At 38.0% G+C, this 14767-nt stretch overlaps 1 non-coding gene across 1 annotated transcript; it reads left to right on the top strand.

Moving 5' to 3' along the window:
- The first annotated feature begins 4972 nt into the window (after window positions 1–4972).
- Window positions 4973–5079, top strand: LOC111918074 (small nucleolar RNA R71). The gene has a single exon (XR_002859085.1). It is a non-coding gene; the product is annotated as a small nucleolar RNA R71 (small nucleolar RNA).
- The last annotated feature ends 9688 nt before the right edge of the window (window positions 5080–14767 follow it).

Raw genomic sequence — 14767 nt, 5'->3', positions numbered from 1 at the left:
TTAAATCAGAAAAGTTGCATTAAGTTCTTTGTAGAATTCTTAGCAATACCCAATACTTCTTACAAGCTCGAAAGCGTAAAGATATGATTTTTATCGTTTATACCAAAGTTAAATCCCAAAACGGAACAATTCTGATACTTGTTACTTTTACCAATTTATTAGAACAATTACGGATTCTATTAATTGATTAACTAGAATGATAAAACCCTAGCTAGGTGATCAGACTAACAAGAATTCAAATCAAACATTCATTAAGCTCAAAACTGAAGAATCTAGATAGAAACAAAAACCAAAAACCAGATCTAATGATTAATAACATGAAAAGTACTTGTCTTATGCAGAACTGAAAACTAGGGTTTAGCCAGACATGGCCAAAATCTGATGAAAACAGATGAAAAGAGACCTCAAACAACTAATCTTACTAATTTACTTGAAGGAGATGATCCACAGTCTTCAGATCTTCAGAAATTGATGAAATCAGAGAAGAAATGCCTCCAAAATCGTATTTTCGTCGTCTGGTACCTCTGGAATCGCCAACGTAGGTTACTGGAAGCATTTATAAGGTCTATTTATACGTCCAGGAGCAAAAATGATGTGCATGCGATCGCATGTATCAAAGCTGTGATCGCAGGTTTTGAAGAAAACGCATCTCGTGCCTTTTTAATAAAGTAAGATACCATTTTGGCACTTTTTGGCCAACCTGCGATCGCAACTTTTCATTTTATGCTTCCGGATGAATTTTGGGCACTAAAAAACCTCGAATCCAAGCTACGACCTAACCTGCTATCGCATAAAGGCCCCATGCGATCGCATAAAGGCAACTTGTAATCGCATGTTGTGCCAAAGACGTCTTAAATTTCGTCTACTTTTCAGATCATTTTGAATCGCCTCAATCGGAATTACGGTTCATGAGATATGGTCAAAATACTAACAGGGGGTCAAAGCTGCCAGCAACATCCTTTAACTTTAGATTGCATATTCTATCTTCGTGTGATCAATTCGATCGAATGTTTCTTGACCAAAGCATCTTCCAATCATTTCACAACATACTTCATAAGTTCCAAGCTCCATTTTTAGCTCCAAACATGCATGCAACTGCTCCCAAAGCACTGCTCCACTCAAACTATCTGAAATTGACATAAAAACATGAGCAGTACGGGAATTCTTACGACTTACTTGAGTTGAACATTATTTAAATAAATGAAATTCAAATGTACAAAATATGATACTAAATAATAATGAAAACTACCCTAAAAGATGCATAAAATGACATCTAACAAATCTCTCCAAGCTTAAACCTTATTTGTCCTCAAGTAAGAAAAAGATAAAACATTATAAACAAATAGAAGGATGTAGATGACATAAAAATGAAATTATAATAAATACTAAAACAAGATTAAGGAAACTAAAATTTTAAACTTTATCAAAACACTTCACTCTTTTTTTTTGTTCACATGATCAGATTTCACAACGAGGAAGCTCCAATGAAATCACTACCTAGACAACAGTCTCAACACTTTATATTAACGATTCATAATTATATTTAATGAGTTAAACCAAACTTCAGCAAATAATTTATATGTCGAATTAAATTTGTGAAAACAGTGTATTTTAAAAAAAAATCGTGAAAATTCGTTTATAAAAACTTAGCTTGACCAACCCCTCCTTTTTTTTCCGAACTCATCCAGTAAACGCGGTAAGCTCCATTATGGACAGAAAATCCAAGCTTACCCCTATGATTCCACTATCTAGGAATCAATCTCATTATACCACACATCTTCTTTGTCTTGATCAACTCTTTAGATTTAACTTGTTTGCTTCTTGATTTCGACTTGACCTTGACTTGGATTTGACTTTCAATTGTAGATTTCTTCAAGTTACTTGATATACCATTTCTAACATATATCTTGACTGGGCATGAATTTTACTTTGAGACCCACCATATCTTCAATACTTCAAAAATGATAACTATTTTGTGGGTATAACAAGAGTTCCCTCCTAACCTCAAAAGGCGCAGAAACTATAGGGTTCAGTACTTCAAGGAATGATAAGGGTTATCCAATCTAGGTTCTTTTTAAGGCATCTAAGGAAATTATTTTCAAAACACTGTTCGTTTTTCCATCCTGCACTTCCATTGTAAAAATTATCTGACTCTTATGTTGTTTCATATTGAAAACATTTAAAGCACTTGAAATGATAATTCTTAAAATTGAGTGTAATGAGACTGTTATTTTCGGTAACTATCACACTTCATATAACAGAGCTCTCGAATGTAAAAAATATCTTCATCTCATTTCAATTTTTAATTTTTTTGGATTTTGATATGCAGAAAATAAAAATAAAAATAACTAGAAATAAAATCTTTTTTGGGTTTTTCTTTGTTTTCATGAATGCAGAAAAATAAAAAGGAAAATATTTTAGGATTTTTTGTGTTTTTATGCGCAAATGCAATAGAATAAAATGCAAAAAGAAAAAATAACATTTGAAAATTTTAAATGAAAAACTGAAAAAAAAAAATTTAACAAAAATGCAAATTTTTTACACTAACCCCCTCCCCAAGCTTAAAATGATGCATTGTCCTCAATGCTCAGAGAGGAATGAATAGCTCAATAAAACAAATAAAAACAAAACTTTGCAGCTAGGTAAGAGTGTACCTAATAAGTTCGCAGAAATCTGATTTTGACAAAGATGTGGCGAAAAATCTAAATTTCAGCAACTTTGTCGATCCTTTGATTTCCCCAAGCTTGCTTGGAACTACGACCATCTCTTTATTGGAAGCATAAAAAATAAAAAATAATCATTGGGTTGCGTCCCAAAAAGCCGCCCATTTTTAAAGTCGTTGGCTCGACTTTGCCCAAACAAATTAACTAACTGGTCTTTGAAGCTCAACTCTTTCTCTTGTCACTCCAGATCCCTTCAAATATGGCAGAATTTTGGGATCTGCGAATTTTTCAACAGACTTGAAAGACTCTACATTCTCTTCAGATAATTCTTCCAGATGGTTCGATTTCTTTGTCTTTCTGATCTTCTTCTTTCTAGAAATCTTCTCTTCAGATTCTTTTCGTTTCAGATTCATACCAGAAATCACTTTTCCCTCTTTTTCTTCCGAAAGTTTGTTTCTTTTCAAATTTGTCTCTAATTTTTTCTTAGCAGATTCCAGCTCAACCTCTTCTACCTCCCCAAGCTTAACTTCTGCCAACTCCTTGGATATATTTTCAGATGAATTCCTGTCTAAAAAATTTTCTTGCATAGAGACATTAGAAAACACACAACATCCCTCAGACAAAGGACTGATGGTACCCATATAATCGAAAAAAAACATTTTTAGAAGGAAAATCATCATTATTAATTTGAAATTTAACCACTTCCTCATCAAACTCCGTTGAAATCATTCCATTAAAAACATCAATTTTCGTTTTCGTAGTTTTCATAAAAGGCCTTCCCAAAATAATAGAGTTTGCATCAGAAGTGTCTAAGTTTCCCATGTCCAATATATAAAAATTAGGGGGAAAAATCAGATTATGCACTTAGACAAGAAGATCCCCCAACGCACCTTTTGGGTGTACTGTTAAATGATCCGCCAACTGGATGATGGTCTCGATCTTTTGCAAAGATCCCAGTTTTAATTTTTCAAAAATAGAAAATGGGAGGACATTAATTGAAGCTCCTAGATCAAGCATGGCTTTTGAAAATCAAGGTTCCCCAATTTACAAGGAACTGAGAAAATCCTCAGATCCTTGCACTTTGGAGGCAAACCTTTTTGTAAAATAGAGGAGATATTTTCGCCAGCTTTTACAATCTCATTAAATTTCATTTTGTTTTTTGAGTTGCATAAAATTTTAAAGAAACTTAGCATAGCGAGGGATATGTTGGATAATATCTAAAAGTGGGATATTTATCTCAACCTTGCGAAGAATTTCCATAATATCTTCATCATCTCTTCCGCGCTTCGTACTCTTCAGTCTTGATGGGATTGAAGGTAATGGCTTGTACTCCTTCATAATTGGTTTGGGTAGTGTTGGAGTTTCTTTTTCTTCCAGCTTTTTAGATTTTTCTTCAACCAACACCTCTTCAAACTCTTCAACTTCAGCTTCTTTTTCTATCCCTTCCACATCTCCTTCTTCTATCAGAACCTCTTCAAACTCTTCTTCATCTTTGTTTTCTGGTTCAGATGAGCTTGGGTCTTCATATGTTTTTCCGCTTCTCAAGAAAATAGCACTCACATTATGCTTTGGATTGTTTTCAGTATGCCCTAGTAACTTTCCTTGAGACTCCAGACGACCCACAGAAGTGGCAAGTTGAGATACCTGTTGCTCCAGATTCTTGATACTAGCTCTAGTTTCAGTCTGGAATGCTTCGGTGCTCGTTGCAAGACTCTTTACTATCTTCTAAGGCCACACTGGAGCTATTGGGTTGATGTTGCAAGTTTTGATTCTGTAAATTCGAGTTCTAAAAGTTGGACTGAAAGTGAGAATTTTATGAAAATTTGTCTGCAGAAAAGCCGGTTGCTGAAAATTTCATTGTTGTTGAAATCCGTGTGGAGGCTGAAATTGTTGTTTCTGCTGATAACTATTCTAAAAATTCTGGTGGTAGCCCCCGAAAACTTTTACTGCAACTGTATCCTCTTGCAATATTTGGCACATGTCAGTAGGGTGATCTGTCTTCAAGCAAATCCCACATTTATTTCTTTGCAGCTGCTTTTTCTTTGGTCAGGAGCAGAACAACTTTCGTCAATTCAGATATCTGAGCTTCCAGATGAACATTGTTGACTTCCTTGACACCCCTTGGTTGATCTGGATACAACTCGTCTTCATTTCCAGAGTGTTTAGACTCGATTGCCAACTTTTCGATCAGCTCTCTAATTTCAGTTGGTGTCATATCACCCATAGAACGACCATTGGAAGCATTTATAAGACATCTTTCCATGGGTTTCAGACCTTCACAGAAATAGTTATAGAGCCAATAATCACTAATTCCATGTTGGGGGAAATGGACCAACAACTTCTTGAATCTCTCCCAGTAGGTATGTAAAGCTTCTCTATTTCCTTGTTTGATACCAAGGATTTCTCTTCTGAGACTGGAGACTCGCGTTTCTGGAAAATATTTCTCTAAGAACAGCTTCGCGAGCTCTGCCCAAGTGGTGATGGAACCATATAGGAGTTCATATAACCATTCTCTTGCAGAATCTTGAAGCGAAAAGGAGAATGCCCATAACTTTATCTGGTCTTCTGTGACAGCATGAGGCTTCATTCCTGAACAAACCACATGAAATTCCTTGAGGATATTATGTGGGTCTTCGTTTTCCAATCCTCTGAAAGTGGGAAGAAGATGAATCAGCCCAGATTTAAGTTCGAAGTTATGGGCTTCTAGAAACGTAATGCAAAGGGGCTGTTGGTTGACCTCTTGAGTGGCCCACTCTCTAAGGGTTTGTTCTGCTTCGTCTCCACTCATAACTAAGTCTTCAGATTCAGTTTTTGAAGAGTCTGTGATTTCAGTTTTAATGGAAGTGGGTGGGGAATAAGTTTTATATGGGCTCTTTTGAGGTGGTGATGGGGGTACTTTTGGAAAAATCGGATTTGATCCGTTCCACAAAGGAGTGCCTTGTGGTGTGGAGGCTTCTGAGGGTATGGAAGATGATGAACCAAAGAGACCAACTGATCGTTTCTTTCTTGTTTCTTCTTTCCTCAGTCTCCCTGCAGTTCGCTCAGTTTCTGGATCAAAAACTAAAGGTGTACCTAAACGAAAATTTCTTGGCATAAATTATTAGAAGGTACCGTGTCCCCGTCAACGGCGCCAATTTGTTAACACGCTGTCGCGCATGTATTAAACAAGTAAATTATCACTGCTTGTTGCACTAAAAATATAGAACAAGGAAGTAGGGTCGAATCCTCAGGGACACAGCCTAAAAGTCAATGCCTTTTTGCATCAGGTACATCTAGTCAAAACAGAAATTATAAAAGGGGGTTTTAATTGTAAACTAAAAACTAAAATGCAATGATATTAAATTAAATGAAAGTCAATAATAAAAACAATTCCAATTCCGCTACGACTTTCCTAATCTTGCAACTGATCCAGATCTGATTATTTGAGATGCGTTCTATCTAAGCCGGTACTGAGAAAAACTAACAAGCTCTAGTAATTTCTCTTTTACCTAAACTAGTTAATCAAAACAAGCTCTTCAATTAACCCTAAATTTTTACTATATTCAATTAAATAAGCTCTTAATTAAATCAGAAAAGTTAAATTAAGTTCTTTGTAAAATTCTTAGCAATACCCAATACTTCTTACAAGCTCGGAAGCGTAAAGATATGATTTTTACATTTTATACCAGAGTTAAATCCCAAAACGGAACCAATCTGATACTTGTTACTTTTACCAATTTATTAGAACAATTACAGATTATATTAATTGATTAAATAGAATGATAAAACCCTAGCTAGGTGATCAAACTAACAAGAATTCAAATCAAACATTCATTAAGCTCAAAACTGAAGAATCTAGATAGAAACACAAATCAAAAACCAGATCTAATGATCAATCACATGAAAAGTACTTGTCTTATGCAGAACTGAAAACTAGGGTTTAGCCAGATATGGCCAAAATATGATGAAAACAGATGAAAAGAGACATCAAACAACTAATCTTACTAATCTATCATCATCTCTATAGAACATATTATAAAACCCTTCATCTAAAACTTTTAATTAAAACAATATATTAAAATATGAAAGTTTTGACAATTAATTAGTGTTTTCAAAGTTTGCGAAAATACAAAAGGTGATAATTTCTCATGTATGGCGTTATAAAAATAGCAACTATATTTAGTTATAATTAAGAATTTAATATCTAATAATAAACATTAAAATAAAATAATATTCAATATTTATTAAAAGAAATTAATTAGTTAATAAATAACAAAGATTTAAAGTTTAATATAATTAAAGAGTAAAATGAAATATCATTATTAAAGTGGGGTAGTTTAACTCGTGACAATCTATTCTAGGCTCTATTGCTACTAATTATTCTCCAGTTGGCTTCAGACTCGATCTCGCTGTAGATGGTAGATTCACTATTGAGATTCTGAGAAGATTTTTAGATTCCAAGTTGCATCAATCAAGAGGTCACTTAATTTGTTGTGCAAAGCTTACTCCCCTGAATGTTAGATGCTTCATTTGGAGGGTCGTGATGGGTAGAATTCCCATCATTGACACGCTTGCAAACAGGGAAATATCAGTTTAGTCTTCTTCATGTCATTTATACTCTGATAGAATTGCATCGGTAGACCATGTGCTTATCAATTGTCGTTTGGGTATTGTTGTTGCTAGAGATTGGGTGCTCAAATGGTGTGGCATACCGTCTCAACAATTCACTACTATTTCTGAGTAAATGTGATTGTTGCAGGGAATTCATTCATCTGCAGATTTTAGAACCCTGTGAGGGTTGGCTTTGATTGCCTTGGGAAGGCTAGGGTTATGCTTGGGATTGTGGCCATTTTGTTCAACTTGTCGGGCGTGTAAGGGATGGAAATGAATAATTTCAAGGACGAAATCTAATTTAAGTGGGGAGAGTTGAAATGCCCTGTTTATTAAATACATAAATAGACAAATTGATAAATGAATAGAAGCCTTAAAATCAATAATAATTTAGCAAGGTGTTGGTTTCGAGGAGTTAACTGTCATAATTTTAGAAGTTGTGGGTTAAAACAATAAGTTCCGGATTGGTATTGTAAATATTTATGAAAGCAGGGACTACTTGGTAAATTATTAGGACTTAATTTGAAGAGATTCTGGAGGCTAAGGGGCTGAATGGTAACATATGGACTTCATTTGAAAATAATTTGTAGATGAGGGTTGTTTGGTAACTATTGGACTTAATATGAAAAGAATTATGGGAGCCGGGGTATAAAGAGTAAATTATGGACCTTGTCTGAAAAGATCCTTATCGGGAGGAACCATTCTTGTCATTATGGAATGAAGTTTCGTAGGCTACCGAGTATATAACCCCCCGTCTAAACCCTAACCCTAGGAACCCTCATCAACCGCCACCACCGCCTTTTATGCCTCCCACCACCAGCAGTGGCGAATCTAGAACCCAAAACCACATGGTTCCTTATATAAGTGAAACCGAAAAAATAAGAGAGTAAATAATACTAGTGGCAGGCTAGTGCCTGGAGGAGGGGCGATCTTGGGCCGGTAGTGATGGTCGGACGGAGAACGACAGATGGGTGGAAGTGATCATCAGGATGACATCGTATAATGCTTCAAGGATGTTGATAAATATTGCCTCAACCTAAGTGACGTTTCATATTTCAAGCATTTTTTTTTGCTATTTTATCCTTTTTTTGTTTAATTTTAAATGGTTTGGACTTTTGTCTAATTATTACATTGTAAGTGGATCGAAGCATTGAGCTATTTTAAGTGGATTGAAATATAAAATATAGGGTTTATACACTTTGATCCATTTTTCTTTTTAACAAATTTTATAAGGTAGGTCCTTGAAAATTTATTAGGTAGTTCCCCCTTTTTTATGCACAATTTATACTATTTTTTTTAAATAGGTGGGTCCTAGGACCCACCTTCACAAACCATAGATACGCCTCTGACCACCAGCCGCCGTCGCCGCCTCCTCCTTGTTGTTGAAGCCGGGGCACCCAACGTTAACCACCGAAGCCAACCACCTCATTGACCCTACGACAGGACGTGTGCTAACGATGCTAGGGGAAGAGCTCTAGGACCAACGATGGAGGTGAGCAGCTGTCGCCACCTCCATCCGCCATTTTCGCTAAAGATGAACGCCGTCGAACGAGCCCCGCTTGATGGTTGCCGCTGCTGCACTGCCACCGCCGACGAAGCCGGAAGCCACAAAGTCGAAGACCGCCACTTTTGCATCCGTTTCCGGCGAAGAACGAGGGCCGATAGGAAGGATCGTTGTAGCCGTTGGGAGAAGCCGGAGGAGCTGGAATGTAGTTTTTGTCGTTCGTTGCTACTACGCCACCATCCTTCTTCACTCTTTCTATTAGTCGTCGTCGTTAGCCACCACTGTGGCTGCTAGTGTTGCTTCTGCCGTCACCGTGCACCACCAGGTGGGTGGCTACATCCGTTTTGGCGTCTAAAGTCGAGTGTTGTTGTTGCTAGTCGTGTTTTTGAGCGTTTCTGTTTAACTGAAATTCGCCAAAAAGCCACCACCACCATCGTGAGGTGGTGACTGCCGCCTTGTACCACCGTCATCCACCACAAGGTTGGCTGAGTGTGTGTGTGTGTGTGTGTTTATCTTAGTGTATGTGTGTGTGTGTGTGTTTATTTGGGATTTTGTGTTGTATGTTTGTAATCGATGACAAAACAATCAAATAAAACTCATAACCACCACCAGCCGTCGTGCTAGGTGGCGATGTGCTTTTGCTAGTGTTAGACTGCTTTTGGGATGTTTGGACATAATTGGACTAGAACCATAACCACCACCGTGAGATGGTGACCACTGCCGTGAGCCGCCGTTGACCATCACTACCAGAGGTGGTAGTGGGTGGTGCCCTATTTATTTAACCCTAGTTGACCTAATGCAACCCTAATTGACCTTATGAAACCCTAATTGATCTAAAGACTTAGCTTTTGGGCCTAATTGGGTTGGAAACCCTAATTTTGGATATATGGGTTTTGGAGTGTCGAGACCCGCATTTGGATGACCAGATTGGGATTAAGTATTAAGCCAACCACACTACATGATTGACCCAATAGATTAATGGACTTAATGGAATAAGTCCTTAATGGGTTAAGTAGGAAACACTTAACCCTAATCGTCATTTTATGTGAAAACCCTAATCTTGCTTGGGCCTTAAGTTGGGTCTTTCTATTGGGTTTTGGTTATTGGGCTAATAATGGGCCATCCAAGAACAACCATATGGACTAAGAATATATGGACTGGCTTTAGGGTAAGGCCCATGTGAGGGTTTAGGCCAAATTAGGAAAAATAGGCCATAGATGGGCCATAACCAGGCCTTGAGGATTATGAGAGGTTGGACCATTAGAATGCCAAATGTTTGGACTGTACTAAATGGTTGGGCCTTACGGTAAGACCATGTAGAGGTTTGGGCCCAATTTGGAAAATTGGGCCATATGTTGGGCTTTGATTCATAGTTTGACTCTTGGGCCTTTGGATTGGGCCTTGAGCTTGAATCAAGCTAAGATAGGGGTAAAGTAGTCTTTTACCCCCAAGCATGGACTTATGGTTATGTGTTGGAACCCAATTATTAATTGGGTGTTATTTTGATGTTGACAGTTTGGGAATCTATCATCCAGCAGCTAGAGTTTTGTCTGCGGGACTTCAGCAGTACGAGGTGAGTTACTTTCCAGTAGAAGTGGGTCTAAGGCACCAAGGCCGACCCACTAGTAAGAGTTATAGTAGACATGATTGTCTTTGTGATAACTATCTGGTATGACGCTATATGTTATGTTTATGTGCTAGTATGTTATGATGTTATGTGATATGTGATAGTAGGGGTGGAATAGACCCCAGTACCGGTCGATAGGATCGAAGGGGTATTCCAACACCCTGATAAGCTAGGCAGTATATGATTTATGTGTTTATAAGCTAGTATGATATATGGGAGAAGTAGGGGTGAAATAGTCCTCGGTACCGGTCGAAAGGACCGAAGGGGTAGGTCAGCACCCTGATATGCTAAGCGAGGTACCTATCGAAAGGGCCGAAGGGGTAGGCCAGCACCCTGATATGCTAGGCGAGGTACCGGTCGAAAGGACCAAAGGGGCTAGGCCAGCACCCTAGTATGCTAGGCAGTTACCGGTTGAAAGAGACCGAAGGAGTAGTCCAGTACCCCGATATGTTAGATGGTATGTATATTGTATGGTATATGGTATGATGGGGGAACTCACTAAGCTTCGTGCCTACGGTTTTCAATTTTGGTTTCAGGTACTTCGTTTTCAAAGGAAAGGAGTTGGCTCGATCGCAACGCATCACACTATTTTTCCGCACATGAGATCTTTGGGATTGCACTCTGATATTGTTTTATAATAACATGTTTTGATTATTAACACTTTGGTTTTGACATGAGATGTTTTTATGTTGTTGGTTATATGAATTATTAAACTAAAAATGAAATTTTTGGTCTTAAAATTTGGGATGTTACAAGTTGGTATCAGAGCCCTAGTTTGAGGGATTCAAACACACTCTCGGGCGTGTCTGGACTCAATTCTGGGGTTTGAAAGATTTTTACAAGAAATTAATTTTCTAAAAATTAAAATAAAGAGTTTTGATAAAGAACAAGGAGTGTGGTGCGTGAAATCAGTCGAGCTCAACTAAGTTTTCCCCAAGATACCCATACATGTTATGTTATGTTATGATATGAATTGAGAATATGTGAACTGCATGCTAGAATAGGGTTAAGGATCTAGGAAGGATGCCTTATATGCCTATTATATGTGCTTGTAGACCTGCATGCTAGTACTGATCAGTCAGTGATAGGATGACATGTTTAGGTTATGCCTGATTATATGAGCCTTTGAATTACATGTATAGATTACTGATTATAGGATAGAATGGTTTGATTAAAGTATGATGGTTAGATTTTCCATTGTCTGAATGTTGTTTGCTTTGTGGGAATCTTAGTGATGTGAGTTAGCTACTAAGTGAATATGCTAAGTCACATGGGACACAGGTCGTATAATCTCAGAGTGATGGACTTGACCTTATTGCGCAGCTCTTGTCTGATTCCAACCGTTCTAAGGATGGGTTGTGACATCCCATTTTCACGGCCAGAAAAGACTGATTTTGTTTATGCTTTATAAAAATCAGAGTACTTCTTTTAATAAAAATGTTGCGGAATTTGTTCCCAGAAAAACATGATAAATACGTTATTAAAACATTTTCGAAGAAACGTATTTATTTCATTTTAAAACGTTTGGGATGTCATCATTAATATAGAAACATAAGCATAAACAGAACTTACAATTATTTACACTAGTGATCTACATCTCTTTAAATCTCTCAGTGTAATGTCACTTCATACCGTCACCTGTGATATAAATAAACTGAGTGGGTCAGGTTGGGAAACCTGGTGAGTACATAGGGTTTTCAACCCACAATAATATAATTATTATGTTTAATCATCAAACAATTAACCCAATTACCCATCCCCATTATCTTCTTTATTCTTAAGGATCTACCCTAAGAATCAGTTATTTCTTGTTCATTCATTCCTAAGGAGTATCCTAAGGAATAGGTATGAATTCCATCGTTGTAAATGACACATCTGTCAAGCACAAAGCTGCTAGTTCTATCACTAGGGCGCAACTACCAAAATTGTGACATTCTCTATGGGACGCATCTGCCGAAATAGTCCTTTAGGTGCATCTGTCGGGGTTATGAGGTTCTCTATTAGGCGCTTTTGCCGGTAGAGTCCTTTAGGCGCTTCTGTCGGGTTTTATTGACAGTATCGTTTTCGAGAGTCCACTCGCAATACATATCAATGGGTTTTTAGAGTACACCAGTGAACACGTCGTTCACAACACCTACAGGTTGCGAGCTTGCTAGTGTTCCACTGGACTGTCTAGAATAGTCCGTGGTTGTCATCCATACTCTGCTGAATGACGGGGCCATCATTTGGGAAAAAGGCTTCTCACATCGTCTACCTCTCACCCTCACCTCACGGTCTATTTTACCTCTCAACTCATCATCCAACTCATATTTCATCTATTACATCTACCCATGTCTTACCCCAACATTTTCGTAGATATAAAATATATATATATATATATATATATATATATATATATATATATATATATACACAATTTAAATCTTTTAAAACATGTATAAAATCGTTCACCGAGCATAGACAGCAAGTAAACAGACAATATGCACACATAGCACGTAGTGAATACTTCATATCTATGTGTAAGTTGAAGGGGACCATGCACTCACCTGAAAGGTGATGACTCAACACTCAGACAGCGCTTCGATACTCTCAAAACGATTTTCCTTCGATAAAACCTAGTACCAATACCACTAGGGTTTAGTCTAACGATAACCGCGACAAATTAATTAGTCTGACTATTATTAAGCGTTAATAACACTCGATATAACTCATAATAATAGCCCAAATAATTATTTTAAGGACATAATAACATTCCTATAATTATTTGAAAGCTATATTAAAAATTGCGTAAGCGTAGCACACTTACTATGAATTTTATCGAAAACCGGAACTTAATTGGAGCAGCGTTTCGAAACCGAAAGGCTCTTTTTCTCGGGACTCCGGGAGCCTCGGGGCTTCCCTCGGGAGCTAAGGGGTTTAACTAGGGCTTAAGGGGGTTTATAGCACTTAGAGAGAGAATGTTTGTAGAGAGAGAAGTGAAAAATGGGTGAAGAATGAGGCTGCCCTCGCTGCCTTTTTATAGCCTGCGAGGCCTCGGTACGCTGGGCGTACCTTGGACCTACGCTGGGCATACTCTTGCATCGTACAACACGTGTCGCTTCACTGCTGGGTCATCGTGGCTCTTCTCGGAACAGCACAAGGGTCGGAACGCGGGGCGTAATGCCTTCGGACGCGGGGCGTATGCGAGGGGTGGCGTGTCGCAATCAGAAGCGACTTCTGAGACCATCATCGGACGGTTGTGGTGCTGCCACGTCATCGATTTAGCAACAGACTTCGCAATTTCATGCTTCAGCTTTAAAAATTCGTAACTTTTGCGTACGAGCTCCGTTTTCGACGTTCTTTTTATCCACGTGATGGTGGGAACATACTCTACAACTTTCGTTTAGAGCGCTAAGGCTAAATCTCGCTCTATCGTGAATTCACTATTTACGCTTCCCGGTGTCGTGCCGGTTCCGACGCGAAACTTCGACGGGTCATAACTTCTTCGTTATAACTTGGATTTCAGTGTTCTTTATATATACGGAAACCTTGTGACATATTCTACAACTTGGTTAAGATTATTTATTCTAAATATTCTTTTTGTCGAAAAGTCGTTTTCGACCCCTATTGCCTCTAAATTGACTAGCCCGGATCTACGGGTGTTACAATTATCTCCCCCTTAGGATGATTACGTCCCGGAATCATCAACGAAACAGGGCTCGTATAATGACTCCATACGTCATCTCTTCATCCTAGGTAATAATTATAACTTCTATATTCCTTCAAGTCTATCTTTTAGACTCATTGACTGTAAGCAGTACTCGATCGTGCACCTGCTCTCTACGTCAGGCTAGACTCCAAATTATGACCTTCAAGTCACAACCTCGATCCTCACTGGATACGAACTTGAGATAAGTTCTTTTATTACTACTATGGATCGATGTGTCATATTCTAATGACCTATCATCGTATGTTGCAACGCTTAGACTTAGGTCTCTTAGAGTCAAATTCCGGAAAGGAATATGCCTTCCTTCATGGTCTAATGTGATATAATCACATTTTAACATGTAGCATTTCTAGCCACCAACTTCTTTAACAACGAGCGCGATACTTCTATTGATCGCTTCGATTTCAATCGTTTGGTTTAAGTCGGACGCTACATCAAACTTGGTTCTCTGAACCACGTAACCTACTCATCGTAGTCGGACTCAATGTGATATGACCACTAGGGTCGGGATAACAACAATCTTCTTTGTCATTACCGAAACAATGGTAACGACATTCTTGAATAAAATGAAATCAATTACTATCTTCTTGGTAACCTTGTGACTTTCCCTGATCCAAGTGTGAGTCCTGTGCTTCCGGTAGTATAGGCCTCTACTACCATTCACACCTACTCATACT

Source organism: Lactuca sativa, chromosome 9 (genome assembly GCF_002870075.4).
Source record: "Lactuca sativa cultivar Salinas chromosome 9, Lsat_Salinas_v11, whole genome shotgun sequence".
NCBI classification, from domain to species: domain Eukaryota; kingdom Viridiplantae; phylum Streptophyta; class Magnoliopsida; order Asterales; family Asteraceae; genus Lactuca; species Lactuca sativa.
Note: the sequence above shows the minus strand (reverse complement) of the source record. Positions and strands in the feature narration are given on the sequence as shown.